The sequence below is a fragment of the Fringilla coelebs genome (assembly GCF_963513975.1).
Source record: "Fringilla coelebs genome assembly, chromosome: 3".
Classification (NCBI taxonomy): Eukaryota; Metazoa; Chordata; class Aves; order Passeriformes; family Fringillidae; genus Fringilla; species Fringilla coelebs.
This window is the reverse complement of record NC_140030.1, coordinates 65,766,158-65,786,891: the sequence shown is the minus strand read 5'-3', so window position 1 is coordinate 65,786,891 and position 20,734 is coordinate 65,766,158. Positions and strand designations below refer to the sequence as shown.

The 20,734-nt window shown below is 40.2% G+C and overlaps 1 protein-coding gene across 3 annotated transcripts in view; it reads right to left on the bottom strand.

Moving 5' to 3' along the window:
• The window catches only part of UTRN (utrophin), a gene marked incomplete at its 5' end in the record, with an annotated part of 335,751 nt that overhangs the window by 280,475 nt on the left and 34,542 nt on the right, over positions 1-20,734 (bottom strand). The gene's annotated exons all lie outside the window — the stretch shown is intronic.

The following is a 20,734-nucleotide window of genomic DNA, read 5'->3' as shown; positions in this document are numbered from 1 at the left end:
TGATCCAACAGATCAGCTTTACCCTACTCTTGAGTCACACCTCAAGCTCAACCAAACATCAAAGACAGCCCAGTGACTGAAAAGATTTTTCTGAGCAAGCTCCAAGATAGCTATAGCATGCCATGCTCAGAATGTTCAAACTCAAGGTGTTGTTTCAGGGGAGTATAATTACCTAAGATGCCTTGTTAACCCTGTCTTTTCCCCTCAGTGGCATACAGCTCCTTACCATCAAAGACAGTAACTTCTTAGTAGATCCTAAGTACCTATCTCACAGCAGCTTGGCAGACAAGATGAAACTCAAAAAAAAAAAATTTAAAAAAGAATATATTCCATCCATTTTCCCCCTACAAGTCTGTTTTCTTTTTTTCCTTTTAAGACACAGGAATGGACTAGATTGGTCCAACTGCCACTGTTGGAGCAATGTTTTCCATTAGCTTTAACTGCAAATACTATTTGTATTGAACATACTGAGATTTAAACACATTTCTCTTTCTAAATATCATTCATTAACCAGTCTGCCCCTTTTGTGTCAACACCCCCAACTACACCCCTAATGTACCATAATGCTTTCCTAAGGCTCCATCTGCCTTTTTCCTTCCTTAAGCATCTGTGAGAACTAAGAGCAACACCACAGTTGAAGGTATCACATTCTTTTAACACTATTGCTCCTTAGCATGATGAAGACAAAGAACAGAGAGGCCAAAACCAGTTATATGACTGTGTAAAAGGAGAGCAACAGTTATGAAAAGGGTCCTGAGTTTATAAATCTCGTGCGGTAGGGGCTCTACACACCCCACTCTTGGAGGGTTCAGCCCCTTCCCAAGCACAGGCATGGCAGAAGGTGACAGCTCTCCTCAGCATTCCCCAGCTTCAGCCTGCCAGGACTCCTCAGCAGCCTTGCTCCCACACCTGCTCCCCACCACCACAGTCCAGTTTGTGGCAGTGCTCCTGTGAGGTGTGCTGCAGCAGCAGACACTGCACTGACCCAGCCCCTTTTCTCTCTTTTCAAAAAGAGGGTTTTCTAGGAAGGGGAAGGAAAAACATCCACCAAAACCCACATCTTGGATAATTACGAACTACTTAGTCTTGATAAAAGATTTGGTGAATGAAAGAATATGAATTTATGTACCCCTACTATCCCCTAAGGAGCAGTGCATCCTTTCTATTTCTTAAGCAAGGAATAAGAACCCCCACAAATCCCATCTTCCTAAAACATCCTGGTCGGTTATAAAATCCACAGACAACCTTTGCCAGTCAGACTCTACTCTTATGCTTGCTTTATAAAAGCCTCTGTAACTAGGATTTTTGTAACTGGCTGTTACAGCTACAGTTTTGTCAAGCTTTCTCCTATAAACCCGTAGGAAAAAAAAAAAAAAAAGAAACTAAAGTGCTAGTGCTTGGATAGCAACATTGACAAGTTATTTTATCCTTCAAAGTAATTTTCTATAGATTCCTACAAATTTGTAAGGCTAACCCCTGGAGGCTGACATTATGATTTGGATAACTAATTAGCCACATTCAGTACAAAAACAATATAACCATTCAGCAAAGCACACAGTAAATCCAGCCAGTCAACTTCTCACACAAGACATTAAAAATGTCAGCAAGTTACAGCCCAGCGAGAAACAAATTCACCAAGTTGCTAAAACATTTGCTTCCTTTCACACTGCTGCAGCCCGACAGTAAAAGCCAAGGACTGACTCGGGGCCAAATTCTGCTTCATTACCTACTGACTGTTTCCTCTCTCTGCCTGCCCTCCAGTCACTTAATGGACTAGTAATGGACAATGTCAGAACAGTTTGTTCCTTTAAGAGGATATAAAAGCAAACCTAAACACACACACACACACAAACTCTTGTAATGACAAAAGAGAGAAAAGCTTCCTATGCCGGGTGCCTGCTTCTGTTACACAAGATGATGTATGTCCACCCAACTGGAGTGTGCTCGAACAGCCGGCTCCTGTGATCAGATGCCCAGGCTGTGTCCTGGCACTCAGTCACCCCCAGCAGCCCCTTCTGTATCCTTACACACCTCCTCCACCCACAACACTGTGCTTTAACTTCATCTGGGGCACCTTGAAAATAGTTCAAGTCCAATCTATTACCCCATGAATATCATGTTGGAGAGCAAAAAGAAATCTAAATTATCTAAAAATAGAAGTAAAAACAAAAGCCTCACTGGATTGTGGTTTGTCCTCTACTCAACCTCTGTTTCATGCTGAAAGAGAGCTTTCTTATTTCCCCAAAACACATTACATGCTTGCATGACAGAACCGCATTATTTAGCTTTTCAAAGACAGAAGTTATCACACCCAAAACAGCTGGCAGAACAGCACTAAAATGAAAATGCCCTGGACAAGCATAGACTTGATTGGCAAATAAAGTACAGAAATTGCCCAACCACTCCAGCACACATTACCAAGGGTCATCTCACATTTGAAGACTTAATTTTGCCTTCACCACCTCGTTATTTAGGTTCTCAGCAAAGGAATTTAGAAATAAAAGAAGGAATTAGCCTGTGGGTTTCAATTAAGACACTTGGAATGTAAGGAAGTTAGAAACATCCCTTTGCCCAAACCTTTAGGCAATCAGGAGTATCTATCTTAGACACCCCTCCCAAGACTTGCACACCCATGAAACCCTGACAACAGTAACAAAAAGAGGAATAAGGTTTATATTCCTGGACAGAAAAGGCCTTTTGAAAGCAACTAATCTTTTTGTCAAACTCAGACTAATTCATAGAGCAAAAGACACAAAATAAGCGCCTAAAATTTGAGCACAGAAATCAGCATAGTTTTTATCCCTGTTACCTAGAAGCAAAAAGCCAAGCAAGCCAGGAAGCACCAGTTTGTGACCACCAAGCTCACAGAAAAACCCCTGAGCTCATCGTGAGTCCTGGTCCTGACTTTATCAACACAGAACAATCTTTATCAGCAGGTTTTGGGTTGGGCCTTTTTTAAGGATTGAGGGAAAGGAGGGACGTAAGATGTTTTGTTTTTTTAAAGGAACAAAAAGCAAAAGTTAAGATTGTACTGCACATTTTTTCTTCTCTTGCAACACCAGGGCACAAAAAAATAGCTCCAGCAACACATAATTTGCTTGTAAACTTTCACCTTTGTGCTGCAATTTTAATTTCTGCAATCAGTGCTATGCACAAAGCTTACCCTCGTTCCTTTTCCTTCTCTCTCCAAACTTCAGCAGCTGGGCAAAACTAGAGTAATAATTATAGTGTATCTAACAAACAAACCAAAAAAAAACCAAAACAAACAAACAAAAAAAAAAAAACTATGGAATATAGCATTAGCCCAAAAAAAAAGCATAAAGAAAAGTCATGCCCCTCTCACTACCTGCTGTTTCCCCATCAGCAGACACCTCCACAAACAAGACACCACAGACAAGTAATGAGGACCACCCTCTGGTCCTCACCAAAGTGCACTGCAATTTTAAGCTAAATTGTGTTTACTTCACAACAAAAAAATCCCCCAGCAACTGATAACCTAGAGGAAGGCATCCTCACAGCTGAAGGAACATTAAAATAGCTGTTTCCATACCTCCCAACAAAAGCAACCTAACACGCCACGCTGGAATGTGGAATGATGATTAAAAGGGAGGTATAGATAACCAAGCTCTCGGGAGACAGAAATAACGCTCAGCACGGAGCCTGACAGCCCACGCTGCCCAGCCAGTGACCCTGCTGTTTTCATGGGATGACACTGCAAACCCAAGGGCTGTAAGCAGCGTCCCGAGGCTGCTCCAGAACTGCAGGCAGTACTCAAGGCTGCTCCAGAGGGTCACCAGAGGCAGAAACCCCACGTGTCACTCCAGCAGCTCGCAATGGGTCCCCAACACCGGGTTAAACCAAGCAGCTTCAGGTCCCACTGCGGGACAGCCCCGTGAAGCTTGCACATACAATACAAATACATTTGAGCATGCATGTCACAAACTGCCCAGCACATGGAAAGAGAAAAGAAAGGTAGATAATTCCTGCCCAAAATCTACCAAAGAAGACATTTCTAAGCAACAAACAGGAAGGCACTTAAATAAAAAAAGACAAGGTAAATTTATGAACACAAAATCACAAACTAGATTTACTACAGCTGGTTTTGTTATGAGCACAGATTAGGTCTTTGAATTTCTAAGTGGTTATAAAGAAAATGGAATCCACAAGTTGGTGTTAGCCATCTGCTCCTTTTTCTCTGCCCAAATTAGAACTGTTATTAGGCTCACTTGCACTTGTGGAGGTGATTCACAGGATATAAGGTCAGAGGGATCACTGTGCTCAACTAGCTTAATCTTCTGCATAACAGGAGAGCCATCCTCACAAAAAAGCCCCTCTGCATACCAGAAAGGAAGCAGAGACAACAGATGTCAGAGAACCTGCACAGGCACAAGTAAACAAGATTGCTCGAACAGAGAAGGAAGCCAAGCCATAAACTGTATACATGCAAGTAGCTCTCTTGTAGTTATGGCAGAGTTTCAAATCAGGCAGACATCAAAAACAGCCTTGTTTGAACATCTTCAGGAAACAATGCTTACAGCACAAAAGAAAATGTTATTTTGTTCTGTGTGACAGGCAGGTAAAGACAATAGCACTGAAAAGTTATTCACAACACTAAATTTTTCTGCCCACTCATATTCCAGCGTCTCTTCTATCCCAACTCTTTCAGTCAGAAGTTTTCCTATTTTTCTTTTCCAACAACCCAAAGGCTGCAATCCTAACCTCTCCTCACTCCCTGTCTTTTCACTCCAAATATTCAAGCCCTTCCTGATCCACCCCATCAGAGCTGCCTCTCTTACCCAAGCTCCTAGATTCTATCATTATTCCTCTCTAAAACTCTCTAGGTCAACAGCTAATCACAAACAGAAGCCAGTTCCTGAGATTTAAATACTAATACCTGGCTCCCACATGCTAACTACATGCTCCAATTTCCTAATTGAAGACTGAGTATGCTTGGCCTCCCACATATCAGTGGATGCCCCATTAGTGCCAGCTGCTGCCCACATCTCCTCTGGCCTCTCACTGCACCTCCCACCCCATCCCAGCACACAGTCACAGGCTACAGGTAGCTGGGTATGCCCCAGGCTGTCCTTCACATGCACATGCTGACTGGCATATTTGACTGGTATGTTCACACAACCTCTAGCTGCTTACTTAGCTTTATAACACACAATTAGGTTTATGAATACTGGATTAAACTTCCACTAGTTACTACAAGTTGAACTAGTTGTGCAGGGAAAAAAAAGACAGGAAGACAAGTCTAATAAGACTATCCCACTTCCCTGGTGAAAATCAATTTAATCAACAGATTTCAAAAAATTGTATGTTAACATTTTCAAAATTACACAAGTGCTATTCAGATGTTTCTGGAAGAAAATTAACCAAGCATTTCTGGATTCAGACTGTGTAGGACCCATTTCAGTGGCAGCAGTGTGCAGACTACAGTTATTTTAAAAGAAATGGAATTTATAACCCCATGGAGTTTAAATCTTTCAGTCCAGTGTAGAAGACAATCATGACATAACACCTTGAGCAGTTGAGTTATGCAAAGGCAAGCTGTTAACTTTCTCAGTTTGATTGCTTGAAACCTCTGACAGTATTTAGAAATCCAGCCTTAAGACAAAAAAATAGCATATGTATCCTAAGGGAAAAAAAAACCCACTTGTTTTCACAGTTGTATTTCATCTATGGAAGGCAATAAAAAAATAAACTTTGCAATTATAATTAACTCAGAAATTAAGAAAAAAGGTACAGAAGCGTCCTTACAAAGTCCTAACACACTATCACTTGTTACAAGATTTCTACACCAAAAACAATGAGTGTGTGTAGTTTACACACCCAGGGCAATTTTGTGACTCTTACAATCACTGTAATATCAATGTAAGTTTTCTAGCAATTTCATGTGGCTGTCTCAAGGATGAAGCAAACTTTCACCTCTATGAATCCACTGCTTTTTTCATTGTTCCTGGAAAGTTTGGCAAAATTTTGAGCGAAGTGTTTTTGTACAAAGCACAGTATGGTAGAGGCCAGGAGGCATCTTTGGAGATCATTTGTCTAATCCAACTCCCCAGTCAAAGCAGGTTGCCCAAGGCCATGTCCAGTCAGATTTTTAACATCTGCAGTGACAGAGACTTCGCAACATCTCTGAACAACCCAAGACAAGGTTTTAACAAAAATTGAGTTTGCTGTGTTTCAGTTTGCACCCCTTCCCTCTTGTCCTTTCAACAGCATCAGAGGAGCCTAACAACCATCTTTGCACCACCCTTTCAGATATTTATAAACTTCAGTAGCATCCCTCAGATTCTGATCCTTTTCTTCTGGCTGAACGGTCCCAGCTCTGCTTTCCCCACGGGGGAAATGCTCTAGTCCCTTCATCCTCATCACAGCCCTCACCCCAGTATACTCTCATCTCTCCTGTACTGGGGAGCCCAGAACTGGACCAAGTACTCCAGGTGTGGAATCACCAGCACTGAGTAGATGAGAGCACATCCAAGAACATGCAGCAGGCTCATGTCTGAAGGAATGACAGAGAAAGGAAGCAAGCTCCTTTTTCACAAACTTGCCAGCAGTGTGCCCAGGTAGCCAAGAAGGTCACTGGCACCCTGGCCTGTCAGAAAGTATGACCAGCAGGTCCAGGGCAGTGATCATCTCCCAGTACTTGGCACTGATGACACCACACCTCAAATCCTGTATCCAGTTTTTGGCCCAGCACTACCAGAAGGACATTGAGATGCAGGACTGAGTCCACAGAATAGCAACAGTGAAGTGTTTAGAGCTCAAGTCTTATTAAGGAGCAGCTGAGGGAGCTGGAGGTGTTTAGCCTGGAGAAAAGGAGGGTCAGGGGAGACCTTATCACTCTCTACAACTGTCTAAAAGGAGGGTGTGTAGGCAGGTAGGGGTCAGTCTCTTCTCCCAGGTAACAAGTGACAGGGCAAGAGGCAATGGCCTCCAGTTGCACCAGGGGAGGTTTAGGCTAGATACTAGGAAAAACTTCTTCACTGGAAGTTTTCCAGCATCCAGGGAGGTGCTGGAATCACCATCCCTAGAAGCATTCAAAGGGCACGTGAGCATAGCACCTGGCAATATGGTTTAGTGAAAAGCTAAATAGTTTCACTTAAACTATGTAACAAACCTTCTACACACTTCTGGTCAGCTTATAACAATTGACTAGCACATTTCAATTCTTCACAACTAAGACTCATACCAAGTGATGCTACCCTTGCAAATTCCTGGGCAGGCAACACTTGGAAGATAGAACTGGGGAAACATGCATACCAATCTTGACAATGAAGTTAAGCACAGTCTTCACAGAAATTAAATAGACAAAGGAAGTTTAAAAAAAAAACAGAAATTGTTTATTTTGTTTCTAGACAGGCCAAGTCTGAGCTTCTTTGGCTATTCCATTATTTTGTCAAAGATCATTCACAGATGCCTGTAAATTATTTACCTTAGCCTATTAACCTTCGTTATTACTAAGATGAAACCTGAAACATAGAAGGTTTAAAGGAAGCCCCTAAAAGTCACATGGTGTAGTAGTGCTCTAAAGATGAAGGAGAAGCAAGAAAAAAGAATAAACAGGATAACTAAAGAATTTCAATCCAAAATATTTGTTAGTGCAAGCTACACCAAATACTCTCACACTTCTATCCCTAAAATAATCTAGAAAGTTCACTACAGAAATAGTGACCATAAGTTTGCCTGCTTTTAGCTTCACATGACCAACACAAAGAATGCTAAATATCTTATACTGCCACCCAGCCCTAGTGAGGAAGATCAGGTGAAAGGCAAGCCCAATTCTTGAGATAAATTACTTCCTTTCCCAGTTATACTCCTTTGCTGACCAAGGAATATTGCACCACTGGGGAAGGTTCCACACCTTCATGCAGAACCAAAATGCTAAGCAAACTTTTGAGAATTTTGCTCATGACAAAATTACAGTTCTTCCTCTAGAGGTAAGAAGAAACAGTCATAAAGGTGTCTTAGCCACTTTGTGAGACATCTTAATGGAGAAAAAATTAAAAGAGAAATTGGAGTAAAGTATTATGAATGGTCCCTTCTTATGGCTTCTGGCAAACATAAGATTTTCTTTTGTCATTTGATCAGAACAGCACTAAGTTGAGGCACTGCTAATCCTATATCCTAATTAAACTCTCATTTCCTTCCCTGGCTTAGTCATTAATTAGTCCCCAAAGCTGAACCCCTTCCTGATTAACTGCTCTGAAAGTACCTAAATTCTGCTTGGCAATTGCAGGACAAATATCTGGAACACATTAAACCAGGTATTTATGCAATCAAGCAAGCACTGACGACCCATGTGAACCCACTGAGTATTTCCCACTTCAATATAGAAAGACCCTTGAGGATATACCACTCTCAACAGTGTGAGAAAAATTGGACAAGATAGTCTGCTCTCATAAAACTCCACCTGGAGTACTGCTTCCAGCTCTGGGGCCCCAAGCACAGGGAACTGTTGGAGCAGATCCAGAGGAGGCCACAAAGATGATCTGAGGGCTGGAACATCTCTCCCATGAAGACAGGCTGAGAGTGCCAGGGTTGTTCAGTGGGAGAAGAGCAGCCTTCCAGTACTTAAAGGGGAGCTACAAAGAAACAGGGAGGGAGACTATCAGGAAGTACATTGATAAGGAGTAAATGTTTGAAAGGGAAAGAATATATTTAGATTACATATAAGGAAGCAATTCTTTGCTATGAGGGTAGTGAGGCATTGGAACCTGTTGCCCAGAGAAGCTGAGGATGCCCCATCCCTGAAAATGCTCCCAAGCAGATTAGATGGGGCTTTGAGCAACCTCACCTAGTGGAAGATGTCCCTGCCCCTGACAGGGAGTTTGGGACTAGAAGGTCTTTAAAAGCCCTTCCAACCTAAACTGTTGTATAATTCAATGAAAATTCAGCAACAGAGCAGTAAAAATGAGACCAACCAAAGTTCAAAGCCTATCAAGCCTTTGGCAGAACCTGAGCCATAGGCTTTCAGCTGCCCATTGTTTAGGCAAAGGATTAGATGCACACATCCCATTCAAAAAAATGCTTTTATTATTTAATGACAAGCTTTGAAGAGAACTGTGGTAGAGCCTGTGCAAATGTAGAGTTTGATTTCTGTCATTTTAACATCTCAAGTGGTTTTGTGTACAATTTGGAATACACACATCACCTTTACCTTTGTAGAAACTGGCTAAACAACAAAAAAGATCACCTAATGAAAACAGATAATTACATGTCATATTAGTACTGCTGCCTCTGGCAACAGTAGATCTGTCACATTCACAGGTATAATCCTGTCCTGGGCGCTTTTTCAGAGAGGGTTCTTTTGCATGCCTTCCCTGTGCTAAAGTCAGGCAACAAGCAGACTCAGGATTCAGGGCTTTTTGCCCTCTATCAGAGGTCAATGTCCCTGCAGCAGACAGGTGGTGCCTATGCCTCAGCAAGGACAGAGCTTGCAGCCCGAGGACCAAAATGATGATAACCACCAGTGAAACAAGAAAAATGAGGACACTAGTATAAACTGGCTAAAAAAGCCAAGACAAGCTTATGGAATTAAGAGTCCACAAAAAGACAGATATAATTTATAGCTGAAGAGATCCTTGAACTGCAAACCAGAACGTGAAAATAAGATATTTTAGAGGACACACCATTAAAGATGTGCTTATGGAAGAAGTATTAGCTCATGGTATCTACCTGTGGACACCATTACATACAATGATGAGGAAATGATGACAAGTGCATGGGAGATCAACTCTTTGCCAGCAAGAAAGGCAAGCTATACAGCAAACCAAAATACCAAGTACAGCTTCTGCAGCAGACAAAAGCATTTGATGCAATACAAAATAATCTTTTCCTCAATTCAGTGGTTTATCTTGAAACTCAGGACACTTTTAATCAATAAAAATAACTTCCCAGTGTCATAGTAGACTAAGATTAGTCCTTAAGCCCCATCCCAGAAAAAGCCAGGATAAGATCACCATTGCTGGGTCACATAAGGCAAGGGGGAAATTATTCTAAGGCTTTGACACCTCCACCCTCACCCCACCCCAGAAGAAAAGCTATTTGCAAGTAGCGCCAAATACTATTTCTCGCTACAAACAGTTTTACTGGACAAGTACTTCCCAATCTCCCAAGATGCATGCTATAATCATCGCTAGAACAAGATCTGTGCTTAAAACTGGGGCTCAGTACAACATCCCAGTCTGAAGTTACTTCTCAACACCCTCTCTGCACATACCCAGCTCTCCAAAGAGCCAGTCACACATTAGTTCTGTCAGACCTACCCATGGAAACACTCCCAAGTACCAGACAGCTCTGATGAAGCAAAGCCCAACTGCTCCAACACATTTGAGCAACTTGTGAAGGGTCTACATTGATTTGCTACTGCTCAGAGTAAAGGGTCAAATGAGGGAGAGAAAAGAGATGGGGTAAGGAAAAGATGTATTCCCAGAAGAATACAAAAAGACTAGCTCTCTATGAAAGAAAAGAAAAACTCATGTGGTTCCCCCAAGGGGTTAAGAGAAGCCAGTTTTCTATTTAACATGTTTTTGCACTTCTGAGTGAGAAAGCTACTACAACAAATTAACTTCATACACATTTACAAGAATTTCAAAGTCTCAATAAAATGATGCATTTAATTTACCACAAACTATAAAGCTCAGTGTCAAAAAAACCTCAGCAACATATTCCACGCTCCTCAGGTGATGCAGATAAATGTAACACCTCAATGAAGGTAATAAAAGACAGATTCTTATTTCTGAAACTAAAACATCACCTTTCACAGAAAGAACAGGTGGTATGGACAGAGTCAAATAAACAGAAGAAATCACAAGGTCATCTCCTAAAGATGCTGCTGTCGTCATATGAGTTGCCTTTAAATCTTTAGTTTTGTGTACTATAAACATGATGTGGGGAAAAAGCGGGGAATGCATCTAGAAAGTACTTTTAACTCAATTTTTAAAATTCATTTCTACAAATCAAAGAGCAAAAAAAGTTTACCTTCAACACTCTGCATTGCTAACTATCGCAAATAGCTTCAGTATTTCTCACAGTTTCACCTGCATCACACAAGGTAAAACCAAAAGCAATGTGATTGATGAAATTTGCTACAACTTTCAAGTTGTCCCACTTTATCATACCATCTTAAATCACTGTAATATAAATACAGTTAAAAACCTTTAACAGCTTTAATACTAAAGTTATTACAAGATTTTTCTACAGCTGTTTGTTCCTGTGGACAACAGCCCTAAAAATGAAATCACAAAATTACTTTTTTTTTTTAAGAAACATCTCAAACACCATTTTCATCCCTGACACAATGACATAAGAAGCTTAATTCACATAATACAGATTAGACCTTCATACCTGAAAATCTCTAATTTCACTGTGCCAACCACCACTTCCAATTTTCCACAGGACTGCTACACTAAGGCAACTCTTAAAGTTCCAGTATTTCCTTGTCCAGAACACAACAGCAAAGCAGTAGCACAAAAAAAGGAACAAAACTTTTTAAACTGCAAAGAAGCAAGGAAGTGGGAAGCAGTAGTAAGGATGTACAGAAGGGCATTTGAACTCATGCACACTGCTGTCTGAAGATCATGGAACAAGCTGCAATACAGTGTTCCTATTTCAGGCTGTCCACCACTGACACACAAGCAGAAGAATGACCCCTCACAAAAACCAAGTGCTCATGAAGCCTACTACACAGGGAGAAAGGAAAGAATTCCTGCAGCTGTACACACATCTGCAAGCTGGTGTAGCAGAACCAAATGCATCCTAAATGTCAGTCCCCTACCTACCTGCTACTTGCCCAGACAGCACAAGAGACATCATCACTGTCCAACAGGCTTAGAAATGAAAATTCATACTGAGGAGTAATTCAAGTCAGAAAATACACAGTCTTCTTTTTCTTCATAGAATGATTCTATTAAATACTGCCTGTGATCCCCCTCAAAGTTACAAAGTCCAGCTAAGAGCTCTGGAAATGCTTAAAAGGCAATACAGACGTGCTTTATCCTGCAGCATCTTTTCAGTCCAACCATGACTGGCTTCACAAAATGCCATTTACAGACTTCAGTTTATTCAGAAACAGAAGGCTCAAATTTTGCAAAAGACAAGTGAAAGCTGAGTGAAAGGGGGAAAGTGCAAAGGAAGAGTCAGAGTGGAGGCTAAGGAAAGAGGCAATATATGTGAAGATTTTTGCTCTTAAAAGAATTAGCATAATTAAGAGGTAACTTAACAACCTTTTATGCATATTTCAATTTTGGTGCATTTAATTATAACCTTCTACATGAGGGAGAGACTTGTCGGCAGCCCTGCAGAGATAAGTATATATTATAAACAACAACTTGCTAAAAACTGAGCAAATAAAAGCTCAGAAACTTTAGTCTTGTCACATTGTTCCACTCTTTCTATTCATGTGACAACACTTCACTGTTATTCCTCAAGTCTTTACATGGTTGCAAAAAGAAAAAGCAACTAATACTGACTACCAACCTTCTAATCCCTCAAAAGGAGAATTTTTAACTCTTAAGAGTTATTTTTATTATATTAACAAAAACAATAGAATGAAATTTGGGCTCAGTAAAGGAGCATTAGAAGATGACACAGAATTCCAGCTGCTCAGTTGTAAAACTACACCTCTTAGACATGAACATTATAGGAAAAAAACATGGAAATCTTCAAGAAAAACTTGAATTTCTACCTTTTGTTCTCTAATTTTAGCATATTAGAAGAGGCCATGCAAGAAAACAGTATATGAGTATACTCATTCTTGGGAGAGAAGAAAGGATTAGGAAAGACCAAAAGTGCCCAAGGATGAAACATTCATGTTTGTATTTATTTTATCAACTATAACACAAGTTCTTAATCTGGATCATGTCAGTCTCCAAACCACAGGACAACAGAAAAGAATTTGAGGAGGAGGAAGATGCAGACAGAAAGCAGGTATCAGTTAAGACAAAACATGAAGAGTTAAGACACAAATGCAGAAGTGTCATATTATAAGAAGATCAGGAAAAATAAAACAAGCCTGAGAAATGGAAGATATCAAATAACTTCAAAGAAGTATTTAAGCTTAGCAAAAGGAGAAAAGCTGAAGGTTACACAAAAAAACACCACAGCAGCAGCAAAATCATAGTTGTGCAAAGTTAAGAAACACACACCATCTCACTTACCTGTATCAGGGAGATTTCCCCAAAAATCAGTTTCTTTGACAACATAAGACACTGGTTTGGAACTTGAAATTTCTTAACTACACTTTTGGTTTGTTTCTTGCAAAGGTGAATGAGCAGTAATTCGCTTATACTGGCATAAGAATACAACAGGAGAATGAATATGCAAAGACAGAAACAAGAAAAAAGTTTCTTTGATTTATCAGACACAAGAAAGCACTCTTCCACTGCAAAGCAGTCAACAATAAAACAAGAGACTCAGAGGTTATCTATTTGTCTCAGAAGTCTTCAAGAGCTAGTGCTAAACCAGTAGAGCATTTCCCCATACCTGTTGCTGTTTGAACCATTTTACAGGAACTTCTACCAACTCTAGTATCAATTTTGCTCTGCTCCCCCAGACTACACTATGAAAAATAAGATGGCTAGAGATTTATTCATAGTGTCACATGCAATTTTGAATTGAACAAAGAGCAATGGCCCTGGCAGGACTGCATGCTAAACTACTGAACTGATGAAGAACATTTCTTTTTCCTAATTCCTTCAGCCACTGATTATTTATATACACAGATCTGTTTGGTTCTGTTTGGATTTGGTAGGGCTGCTCTTTGTGGGGTGTTCCATTTAATGGCTAGAGTAAATTTTTTTGGCTAGTCTCCCATCTTACAGAAAAAGAGCACATTCACACTGTCAAAACAGTAGCTAATTATTTACCTGATATTACTCTGCTGTGTATAATGTTCAAAGATATTGAGCAGGACAAGGCTGATAGAATATACATGTTGTCACTGAGTTCTGACTCACCCTGTATCCCTCTGGATGGTGACAGCTACCAAGCATGCAGAGGGGACTGCAGACTGGGCACAGGCAAGAATTAGGAACACCATGCCAGGACTTCAGCAAAAGGGGCTAGCAAACATCCCCTGCTGCTGATGATGTTAGCTGTGAGCCAGCCTCACTGCTCCTGCAGGCTCCCCCAGTTGATGCCATCAAGCAGGACAGCACTGCAAGCAGCACAACACCGCACTTGCTAGCAGCTGGCCAGGACCATTTCAAGATGCTGCAAGCACTCAAAGCAAGTCTGCATGCCTCAAACATGGGCTTCATTTGTGTAGATTTGAGAGTCACACTTGATAAAGAAAGGCACAAGGACACACTGACATCCAAACCATGCTCCCACAAGCATTAACATACTGCTAAACCAAACTTTGAATTATTTTCAGATATATTTGTTTCAGACCAAGAGTCCATTTCTACCATCTGAAAATTTTTGTATCATAGGGTATTTAAGCTCATACTCTTGCTGAGAATTTTTCTCTAAACTTTTCTCTGAAAAAACATTACAGTTGTAGATGTAATTTAAATAAGCAGGCTTTTTCATTACCATTGGGGGATGGTGGCAAGGATTTGGGAATTAAAGAGTGAAATCAAGTTGGAGAAGAATGGAGACAGGGAGGTAGAAAGTGTTTTCATTTTTCCTTCTTATTTCACTCTATCCTCTACTAATTGTCAGTAAGTTAAAAAAATTCCCCTCAATCAAGTCTGTTTTGATCCCACAGTTCCAACTGGCAAGTGATATCCCTACCCCTTTTTCAACGCACAAGCCTTCAGTCTTATTTTTCTCTCTCTGTCCAATTGAGAGGAGAGTGAGGGCATAGTTGAGGGCGTAGTTGGGTGGGCATTTGGCAGCTTCTAAAGTCAACCCACCACAGGGGCTGAACAGCAAACTTGTTATGCAGAGAAAGACAATATTAACTGCGAGAAGGCACAATTACAGCAATTTACACAGAAAAATCTTTCCCCTTAGCTCAGAGAAGAATGTCCAATAAGATAGCAAGCTAGTTTAACTGGCCATAAAATAGTTCCAGCTCAACTCCTGAGGACAAAATCTTTTGAGTTATTTTTATTACTTTCACAAAAACAATAGAAGACACACAAAAAAACCAAACAAGCCACCATTAAAAAAAAAAAACCAAACAGAGAAGCAAGGTGAATGCTCTATAAAGTCTTTTATAGTATTGCTCACTTTAACACAAATAATTGGATTCTAATAATAAATTAAATTGCACTGTTTTCTGATATTAATCCACTGTAAAACAAAGTATCTCAGAAAGTTAATATCTTCCATTATCAGCAATACCTTGGTTTCTCTTTCAGATGCAAACCTAAAAAAAACCATTTGGTTAAAATAAGTTTTTTCCCCCTTAGTGACAGGCAGATAAATTACTTAAACCAAAAAGCACCTCCAACAGAAGGCTGGCACTGTGCACCAAAGTGGGAACAACTGACAGTTTGATTATTTTCAAGAATATACCACTAGAGACAGGAATGAAACTGCATCAAAATCAACTAAAAACACAAGAAGCATACTGTGATTGGTTTAATTCTGTCTAGGTATTAGGACTTGCAAGTCTTTCAGCTAACAATTTTTTATAATCAGTTCTGTTCACAGATCAAAAACTGAAAGGATAACATACTTGCTTCCATTTAACGGTATAGAACATTTACTGCTTGCTTAAAACAGCAAAGTACACCATCATTTGATACTCAAGTTTACCAACTACATTTTCTCTCACTTTTATTAATGAGAAATGAGCTTGAACATTGTGGGAGACTCTACCTGCATTCAAGACTACTAAACAAAAGGTTGAGGCATGTTCCCACAGGAAAGTTATCTGTGTAACCCACACTTGGAACTTTTTTTCAAGCTACCGCAGTTACTGCTTGCAGATAAGATAAGGAATGCTTGCATGAGATTTTATGGCAACAGATATGGAAATGATGGTAAGACATCAGGTGACAGAGTTTTATGGCTTTCTTGTACACAAGGCTAAGAATCCCAGCATATTACCCTTCAATCTCAACTTGTCATCAGCAAGCTAAAGCCTACAACTTCTCCACTGAAGGGAAAACCTCAACAAGAATTAGCAGCAAATTGTTTGGTAAAAAAAAAAAAATACAATGCAAAACCTACATTTTAGAAAATCAAAAACAAACTGGATGCTATTTAGTAATACAGATTAGCTTTCAAATATTCAATTCCAAGTTCACAATTATTTGCAGCAACTAAATAGATCGTATTAATTTGCTTTCTTCATTAGAAGTGGAGAAATGGCAACTAACCTTTTAGAAAGGGGTGTGCCAGAAAAATTTGGCAAAAGAACCTGCATAAGGACTTTAGGAGAGGAAAAAGTAGCTTTAGAGGGGGTCTATTATTCTGCTTTCAGAAAGTAACAGCTTTACTACCTCTTTGCTACCTTAAAAGCAGCAGTGGAAATGTTTTCCTGGTATATAAGGCAACTCTGGTCACACAAGACAAGCAAATATTGATTTTACTATAGCTGAGCTGGGAGCAGAAGTTAATTTCAACGGTCTGCACAGAATGTTTTACGAATTGCTTTAAAAATATTTTGCATTACAAGGTATTAAACCAGCTAAGAACCTTTTAAAATAATCTGAAGCTTAAAATGATTGAGCTGTACAATTTTATCAGGGTAGAAAGTACAGCTGAGAGAAAGAGAAACAGTATTAAAGGCTGCACATCAGCACCTCATGAAGCCAAGCAGGACATTTCTCTCAATCCAGGGCAGGCAGTCCTGAAGTTGTGATTTTGGGGAACAGCTTGGGGCAACCTCACAGAAGCACTGGGCTAGAACCAGTCACCAGCACAAGAGGGAATGGGCAGGGATAGGACCTATGCACTCCAAGCTGGCATATCATATCACAGGCCTTAATTTGGAGATAATCAGATCCAGAACAGTTAACCCTGAGCAACACCATCTCAATAAAGACATAACTGTCATAACTACAGTACAAAATCCACACTGCAGTGAAATTCAGCAAGACAGATACAACCACTCTGCTTCCATCTGCGCAAAGGATCCGGAGCGCTCTCTTGACTGTCCATTATTAGCGAGGGCTGCCAGTGCACACTCGTGTGACAGCTTTGATTTGGGCAGACACAAGGACAAAGCTGTTGACTGTCACCCTGCACCGCACGGAACTCGGACAGAACCTTTCCCGATTTCTGCAGAAAAACCTCGAACCATTTGCTGCTTTTCTGAACGCTTCAAGAGAAATTAATCTCGGCACGTACTAAGTGTCAGAGTGAAGGCATCTCCTTGCCCTGCGGCGCAAGCCCGGGTTTCACCCGGGGGAAGGCTCAGCCAGGGAATTACTGCAATTCGCTTTCTCAGCTCTCGCCCAGCGAAGATCAGGGCGCTCCACCCAGACGCCACACAAATGAGGTCACATAGCTGACCACACTGCTGCCAATTCCTGCCCTATTCATCAGGGACGAGGGCAGGAAGCAGATGGAGCCCTCGAGTTAAGGGTCGCAACATTTCGGTGCGAACATTAAAGCGAGCCAGCGGCAGACAGTCACCGCTCCGGGGAGCCGAGCCACGGGCACCGAGCACAGGGGCACAGCCTGCCGCCAGCAGCCAAACACTCCCCCCCTACAGCTTCAAAAGGGACTCCACTACAGGGCAACAGAAAATATTTTCCACTTTTTCAGTACCTACCTGCATTTAAGAGTTTAATATATATAAGAAGAGTTTTTTAAAGTCTTTCAGATCTTGAAAGTAAATTCACTTGAAGACCCAAAAGGCAACGTGATGTAATTACTATGTAAACCTGTTTCTATTTACAACCACGCTGTATTTCAGAACACATACTTCACTTGCTGCCAAAAAGCAGCAAGTGAAGTAAATACTAAAAAGTAGTAAATACTACTTTCAAGTGTTTAAAAGCTAGAGTTGTTTGAAATCAAACAGATTTGAGGACCAACACAGCTGAACTAAACTACTAACAAGATCAAAGTTTACAGTAATACAAACAGCACCATAAATATTAGTTTGACTATAGTAACAGCTTGTGTGTGGTCTCAATTTCAAGCTGCTATCAGCGCATGTATCTTGTGGGAACACAGACAAATACCTTCCTACCTGAAAGAAAGCTTATTGTTTATAGGCTAGTGCTTCTGAGATTTCCAGAGACACAAATGGACAGAAGCTAAATGCAGAGTTTCAGAAGATATGCTCTTGAACTATCTATCTGCCTGAAAAATACCTCAGTCATGTCATTGCCATTGCCTTCTACTGCTATTGAAAAGCAACACTCATTTCAATCACTGGCATGGTGGCTGCACAATTAATTCACACAACAAAATGTAAATTGATCTCACTTTTGTTTATAACTGTATGAATATAATGACAAAACAATATCTAGTCACATAATTCTTAGATGCTAACATCGATTATTCAATTACTGCAGAGTGCTTTACTGGCTTCAGGAGTTGACATTTTACAGAAAAAGTTCCACAAGGCAACCTGTGTCAGAAAGGGTCATAGAACCAGCATCTTTTTCTGCCTCTGTAACACAGGTTAAATAGCCTCCCCTCCAATAACAGGGTGATTTCCATCTGGGTAATGAGGCAATGGTGGTGAAAAAAATATTTTATTAAATAATCACGTCAAATAGTGCCACAACAGTAGAATATATATATGTAAACAAAAAATAGCCCAATTATTTTCCTGCAACAGTTTCAGAAATTTTACTAGAACAACAGAAATTATCTCCCATGCCATGGAACAGCAATGAAGAAAGCCCTTTTGTTTGAACAGGCAAGGAAAGTACAAGATCCCTTCTTTTTTCTCCACTTAGATAAAGAGTAAGCTTTGGTTCCAGTTAGGTACCAGTAGCCTACCAGTGCCACCACACTCCCAGTGCCTGTCACCAGCTTGAGAGTTTAAGAGGTTATTAAGAGATTAGACTGTTATAAAGAAGGTCATCCCACCAGATGAGCTAAATTATTTAGAACGTTTCAGACCATAAATCAATCTCTGACAAAACTTAGTTGTGCTGTTTAGGCTTCAGAGAATAGAAGTTAGTCTTATCCACTTTAGTTTCACCCAAACTAATTCATTTACAATTGGACACTTTATCAGGTATGAGCTTCAACCTCCCTTCCTCCAGTCCCTGCCAATTCTCACAGCAAGCACACAACCAAAAAAGTCAAAGCCACACCTCTGGCTGACTGAAAAGAGTCCCTGTTATTTATATTCTAGATTTCTGTGAAAAGCAAAGGACATGAAGAAACAATTACATACACACCCCTTCCAACTTCTCCACCCATTTTTTCCCTGAGTATTTCCAGTACTGCATCATTAAAAATCCTGTCCTCTCAGAGAATAGCCTCTCCACCATAGCGTACACACACCCTCAATTTATTTTACCTTCAGGTTTTTTCTTCATTTTCCCTTCCATGCCTCTTACCTTCCAGTTTTTTTCAGATTTTTTCCCCTCCTATGTGCATTTCCAACACACTAAGAAGTGTCCAAAGCCCCGATTCTCTCACAGTCTCCAAATACAGAGTTTTTAAAAAAGGGAGAAGATGACGATGAATGTGAGACTATGAGTCTCTTGAAAAGCAAATGTACAGTGCTACACTTTAATTAAAATCTTTGTTCATAAACAAATTTCCTGAAAAATGCCTGCTTGATTAAGAAAAATTATAACTGCAATTTTATCAGCCATGACCTATATTCTTTTAAAAAGAATGTTCAACTCAGATTTAAACAGGCTTTAAGAAACAATCAGTAAACACTGTGCTCAGTCATATAAAGCACCTGAACAGCATGTAGCTGCTGCTCACCTAGGAGGTTTACACCTTAGCCTAGCCACCTGGAGTGAGTGCCAGAGAAATCATCTGTAGACACACAATCACCAAATATTAACTGTGCACTTACATATTAAAAAGACCTGAAGGATTGAGATATAAAACCTCAGAGAGATTGACCCCCCTATTATCCCACAGATGAACATTTCAGAGGTTTCACAACTGAAGTGTTCATCAGTTAACTACATGGCTGGTTATAACTCCTGTCCCAAGTTTATGCTCTTCTAAAAATATGACAAAAAAAGAAGAAAGGAAAAAAACCCCAAGAAATAGTCCAAAAAACCCTACACCAATACACACAGAGCCAGAACAAACAACTTCCATGAACAGCAGCCGAGGTTAAAACCAAGCAGATTGATTTTCTCCTACTGCTAACCTTCCAAGAATGATCAACTGCAGATGTCTCACATTTGAGGGCTGAATACGTGCAGATTTTGAAGAACACTAGATCTCTCCAGCCTATAATTTACTGAGCTCTCCAGAGTCAGTCAAAAGCAACTCTGCTCACATTACTGAGTTTTCTTAACATTTCTGTCAGTTTCTTAAGGAAGTTTGGATTGAGCCACAAAGGAAAAGTTTCTGCTCTCAGCTAAACTGGCATATATCCAAATCCACCTCATTGTTCTAGAAGCAAACATAGACGAAATCAGAGTCCCAGCCCATCATCTTATTCTAAATTTAGCCATTACATTGATACATCTTCAGAGGATTTTCTAAAAATCCATCTTCAGACTCCAGCTAAAACCCACATCAAAAGTCAAGTAGACCAAATTCTTTATTGATCAACACATTCTGCTTTCTCAAAGTTCTGACACCAATTCACAAAATAAACAGTTTAAATCTGTCAATTACTGCACCTACATAGCATATTCACAGGTACTAGGAATAATCA